We start from the raw sequence: 6,339 nt of genomic DNA, 5'->3' as shown, positions 1-6,339 counted from the left end.
TTCCCACCATTGGGGAAAAATAAAAAAACACTTCCCACGAAGGGACCTTTAATATTGAGCTGTTTCCCACTCTGAGGGAAAAACAACAAAATTTTAGCCAAAATTAAGCAAACAACAAAATTCTAAGATCTGGGCTTGCTGAGCTCGTGCAGGCTGCAGCAGTGAGGCCCACCTGTTGTTATTCAGATGCCTCAGCTCTGTGCTGACAGGAGGATTATTGCCAGAAAGACAGAGCTCTGGTTTTTGACTATTCTCAATTTCTTATGCCAGAAAGAGCCTCTTTTTTCCTCCTCTTTATCTACTGGGAAGAGGCTTTTGTTGTTGTTGTTGTTGTTGTTTCCTTTATTTTTCTTTTACGGGGCCTTTTCATCTTTAGGCCTTGAATCAATATTCCCCCCCCCCCTTTTTTTTACCAGAAAAGTCCTTTTTTCTTGGTTACACATTTTCCCTTATCTATCAGGAAATTTCCTCTTGTTTCCCTTCCTTCCCTCTTTTCTATAGACAAGGGCCTTTCTCCTTCGGGAAATTTCCTTTTGTTTCCCTCCCTTCCCTCTTCTCTACAGAACAATTTCCTTTTGTCTCCCTCCCTTCCCTCTTCTCTACAGAGAAGGGCCTTTCTCCTTTGGGAAACTTCCTTTTATTTCCTTCCCTCTTCTCTACAGAGAAGGGCCTTTCTCCTTGATTTATTTTCCATCTCAGAAGCCATTTTATCTCTGTCTTTTAAAATTGTCCAGTTACTGCTCTTTCTCTTGACAAGCATTTTAGTAACTGTACATTTTGTTGCTCCTGAGATGGGGAGTTTAAATTCCCCATGACCCTGCCGATCCTGGAGTCCTCTTACCCTGAGCGTTCCTTCAAGGTCTCAAAGTAGCCAGCTTCTCTGTCGTTCTTCAAGCCTTGCATTGGACACCAAAATGTCGAGGGTGACACGGTGCAGGTGTGTGGGTTCACACAGGTCCATGAAATGAAGACCAGAGACACCTTGAGAATGAACTTAGCCCTTCAGCCGCAGGAAGCTCAGCCTCTTGTGAACTGAAGCACTTTCCTTAGTCCTTCAGCATGTTTGTTTTTTCCTATGTTTACATTTTAGCTAGTAGAGTTTCATACCTCAAAACAAACTGAGTGAAGCTTCCAGAAATACAATGCCAAGTGCAAATACCTGATTTATGAGGTACCACGGTTTTCCGGGTCTTCCAATAATCACGTTTGCATAGGTTTAGTATCCATGGAGAACTCTCAGACAAGATTTACATAGGGCAAGAAAAGGTATCTGTTTCACAAAGGATGGATTGGGGCTGAGTGCTAAATCCAGAGCTAGGCCAGGTATGGGTCAACAGGGGTTGTGACTAGCAGGGTAGTTTGCTAACCCTCTGGCACCAGTATAACTCTCTGTTACAATAGGTGTTAAGTTGGGAGCATAGCCCCCAGCTCCCTGCATGCATCCCAGCCCCCAGGCCTGAGACTTGTATTGGTCTGGACTCCAAATCCCAGCATGCCAGGTCCTGACCGGATCACTCCCACAGGGCATTTAAGTGAGCTCCCGGAGAAGAAACACATGGTCTCTTTCTGCTAACCCCCACGGTGGTCACATTCGCGACCTCCCAGTTTCCCCTTGGGTGTAACAGGAGAAGCGGGCCTGCTTTTCATCCCAGCCGCCCTGAAATAATCACACAGAAATTGTATTAATTAAATCATTGCCTGGCCCATTAGTTCTAGCCTCTTATTAGCTAACTCTCACAACTTGATTTAACCCATTTCTTTTTTTTTAAGGGTCACTGAGGCTTTTATTCTGCATGTAGAACCGCCTGGGCAGGGGTCTTTCCTGTGGCCACCCTAGAGATTATACTGGGCTCCAGACACTAGCTTGGAAGTGAGGTGACAATGATTCGGACCAGTCACATGATTACAAAGCTGGGGTTTCCAGCAGGGCTCCAGGTGGTCGGGCAGACTGAAGATGGCTAAGGAAGCAGTGGCATGGGAAGGGCAAGCACTGGGCAAGCCTTGCACCACCTTGATGACATCAGGGACAGGGTCTAAGCAGCTGGTGGCTCCAAGGATCTCCATCCACTTTACTTGGCCAGGGGGTTCCTGAAGGACCTTCCGGCAAACTTGGCCTTGCTGCCCAGCTCTCCCTCAATTCTAAGAATCTGGTTGTACTTGGCCAGGCGCTCGGATCGGCAAGGGGCACCAGTCTTGATCTGCCCAGTGCAGAGCCCCACTACCAGGTCAGCGATGAAAGTATCCTCGGTCTCCCCAGAGCGATGGGACACCATGACGCCCCAACCTTTGGACTGGGCCAGCTTACACGCCTGCAGAGACTCGGTCATGGAGCCGATCTGGTTCACTTTGAGCAGGAGGCAGTAGCAGGACTTCTCAATGACAGCCTTGGCAATCCTCTTAGGGTTGGTCACTGTGAGATCGTCCCCAACCACCTGGATGCCTGAGCTAGCTGTGAACTTCTGCCAGGCTTCCCAGTCATCCTGGTCAAAGGGGTCCTCGATGGACACCACTGGATACTCCCGGATGAAGGACTTGTACAGGTCAGCCAGCTGGTCGGGGGTGATGTACCTGCTGGCGTCATCAGGAGACTTGAAGTCCAGGTCATACTTCCCGGACCTGAAGAACTCAAAGGCGGCCATGTCCATGCCAATGACAACCTGGTCAGTGTAGCCAGCTTTTCCAATTGCGTTCTCCAGCAGCTCCAGAGCTTCTTTGTTCTCCAGGATGTTAGGCGCAAACCTGCCCCCGTCACCCACATTGGTGGCATCCTTCCCATATTTCTCCTTGATGACAGTGGGTTGTGATAAACTTCTGCCCCAATGGGCATGGTTTCGCGGAAACTGGACGCCCCCACAGGGAGGATCATGAACTCTTGCATGGCCAACTTGTTGCCAGCATGAGACCCGCCGTTGATCACATTGAAAACTGGGACTGGCAGGATGACTTCAGAGTTGCTAGCCAAGTCAGCGATGTGGCGGTAGAGAGGCACCCCCTTTTCTGCAGCGCCAGCTTTGCAGACAGCCAGGGACACTCCCAGGATGGCATTGGCACCGAATTTGGATTTATTCTCGGTGCCGTCCATCTCCATCATCAGCTTGTCGATCTTCTCCTGCTCCACCACATTCAGTTTCTTGCTAACCAGAGCAGGTGCGGTAGTTTTATAGATGTGCTCAACAGCCTTTGAGACACCCTTCCCCAAGTAGCGGGTCTTATCATTGTCACGTAGTTCCAGGGCCTCATAGATGCCAATGGAGGCACCGCTGGGCACGGCAGCCTGGAAGAGACCTTTTGAGGTGTAGAGATCAACCTCAACAGTGGGATTCCCACGGGAGTTAAAGATCTCTCGGGTGTGGACCTTGAGAACAGACATGGTGAGTTTCTGGTAGTCGGTGTGCCGCAGAGGAAGAGCACAGAGGTTCCTGCACACACCTTGGAGAGCGATCAGGAGAGAGGAGCGCAAGACCCGGTTGCTGACCTGCTCTCTGATTTAACCCATTTCTAACAATCTGTATGTCACCACGAAGTTGTGGCTTACTGGGAAAGATTCAGCATGTCTGACCTGGAAGCTCCATGGCGGCTCTCTCTCCGACTCTTCTTCCCAGCATTCAGTTCTGTCTATTCCACCTACCTAAGTGCTGCCCTATCAAAAGACCAAGGCAGTTTCTTTATTCAACCAATGAAAGTAACACATAGACAGAAGAACCTCCTACACCACTCAGGCCACCGGAGAGCGCAGGAATCCCATTAAACATGGATATATTATAATTTGGCTTGTTGGGATTTGGCTTGATTGGGAATTTTGCGTCGGCAGAGAGCTTGTGTTAGGAAAAATTCCTAACATCTTGGAGGCCCCACTGGGGCCACACATCAAAAGCCCCCTAGTCCACAATCTGGGCTCTCCATGCCTGGCTAAAACCGGCTCCTGGGCTACAGTGGCTGCGTCTTGGTGAGTCCCTTTTTCTTGTCTATGCTATAGGGTTTTGAGGGGACCCATTCATACTTATTTTTGTCTATTATCAGAGTTGTTGAAGCCACGAGCTTGTGGCAAAAGTTTGATCTCAGCAGCGGCTAAACCAGCAAGACAGACTCTAGCATAGATGGACTTTGTTTGCTTTAGGGACGCCTAGCATTCAATTTCCATGACCCTGTTAGGCCTAAGAGCTATTTTAGTGGACACGCTGTAATAGACTTAGGCCACGTGGTTGGGCATAGACTTTAAAATGGACACTTGCAGTTCAAAGCCAGATCTGCTGTTGCCCCTGGGATGCCTCTTACAAAATCTTTATAAATTGAGACTGTCCAATACCATCTGTCCCAAACAGCTAATTTCCCTATGTACTACCAGAAGGAAGCCTTGAGTTTACCATCCTCTGGGACCTAGAAAATTTTTGCCGCCATAAGGACAAATGAACAGAGCTTACATATGTCCATGGTGTTTGGGCTCTGTGCTCTCGCCCTTCCCTTAGTAGCCAGTGTCTTGCAGCACCAATCTTGGTCGCTAAGGCTGCAATGCCTCTAAATTCCTGGTCATCTGGGAATTGGGACCCCCACAATTCCAGCTGGACCATGCAGCCAGAGGCACTGGCCCCTCCCCTACTCCCTCAAGCCCACACTACCCAACCCCCTCCTGTGGAGCAACATTCTCCACATTCCTCTCCTTCCCTGTCTACCCCTCTTCCCAATCCAGAAGTTCAAGGTCAACTTCCACCTTTCCCACTTTCCCCTCCCCTTCCTTCCTCATCTCTCCACCCTTGGACCCCCTCTGCACACTGGGCTAGCCCCTCCCAATCTTCCCCAGTCTCCTCCCACACGAGATTCCACCATAGCTCCGCCCTTCTCTGTCATCTCCTGAGGGTGGCAGGAGTGGCTGGAATTATGAAAGTTCATGTTCCTTTTCTCTTCCAATCTCTCTGATAGAAAAGTGACTAGGTTCCTTTTCTACTAGTCCTTCTGCTTATATCAAGGAGTTTCATTATTTGTCCCAGACCTACAATTTTACCTGGCGTGACTATTACGTCATCCAAGCTTCTACTCTCACTCCAGGGGACAGAGTACTTCTCTAACAGTTAATTCCTAGGTCTCTTGAACCTTGATGGACAGGACCTCACACAGTAATCCTCACCATCCTCTTGGCTGCCAATCTTTTAGGACATCCATGCTGGTACCCATGTCCAAGCTCAAGCGGACACCTACTCAGGACACTTGGTCTGTCCAGCAGACAGGACCTTCCACCCTCTGGTTTTCCAGGATGCCACAATGAAGGGCCTACGTGCTCCTCATCCTGGCACACTCATCTTTGGTAATAACAATATTTTCTTTCTAGACACCTGCCTTCTCACCTCCCCCAAGGAACAGATGCCTGGCATCTCTGGGATGACAGTACATGGAATGCCTGTCCAGCCACACCTCTTGCTGAGCATGGACCCACCAACACCTAGCTCTTCCCTTCCCCATGTCACCCTATGTCTGCAGGAAGTAGCCAGACTTGAGTTAATGCCTCTTTTTCCTGGAAAGCCTAAATTGTTGGTCACGATTTTCATTTCAATTTCTTGTCATCCCTATATCCAAAGAGTCTGAAATGTTAAGTTGGGAGCATAGCCCCCAGCCCCTCACATCCATCCCAGCCCCCCAGGCCTGAGAGTTGTACTGGTCTGGATTCCAAATCCTAGCATGCCAGGTCCTGACCCCTCACTGGGGTGGTGGTGTCAGGACCACTTTCACAGGGTATTTAAGTGAGCTCCTAGAGAAGAAACATGTGGTCTCTTTCCTCTCTGCCCACAGTGGTCATGTTTGCAGCATCCTGGTTCCCCCTCGGGGCTACTCGAGAGCACAGGAATTCCATTAAACCTGGATATATTTTAATTTGGTTTGTTGGGATTTGGCTTGATTGGGATTTTTGCGTTGGCAGAGAGCTTGTGATAGGAGAAATTCCTAACAGTGGGGTTGTTGGCCAAAAACTTATTGAAAGTCACTCTGTCTTTGTCTAGAAGGAGAACTTGATACTGAGCTTATAGGGCATTTGACATCTACCAGTTAGTTGTATTCCTGAGAATAGTGTTTTCTGCATGTGGGACCCTTATAATCAGAACTTGCCCGATATAAGCTTGTCCACTTTCTTTACAAGAACTATGGTAGCCACTATGGCCCACAAGCAGGGTGGCTATCTAAAGGCTACTGAATCCAATCTTTTTAAGATATAGGCTAAGGGTGTTTTCCAAGAACCCAGGGTTTCGGTCAGGACTCTCTTGTCAATGCCCTTTTTTTTTCATGCATGTAAAAAAAGACTTGGTAACATCAGGGAGAATTAAGGAAGGTACCTGCACAAGAGCCTTCTTTAAA

General features: G+C 48.7%; 1 pseudogene; it reads right to left on the bottom strand.

The window, feature by feature from the left end:
* Positions 1-2,069: 2,069 nt before the first annotated feature.
* Positions 2,070-3,370, bottom strand: LOC119805118 (annotated as a pseudogene).
* Between the last annotated feature and the right edge of the window lie 2,969 nt (positions 3,371-6,339).

This window comes from Arvicola amphibius, chromosome X (assembly GCF_903992535.2).
Source record: "Arvicola amphibius chromosome X, mArvAmp1.2, whole genome shotgun sequence".
Classification (NCBI taxonomy): domain Eukaryota; kingdom Metazoa; phylum Chordata; class Mammalia; order Rodentia; family Cricetidae; genus Arvicola; species Arvicola amphibius.
This window is presented reverse-complemented; position numbering and strand designations above follow the sequence as displayed.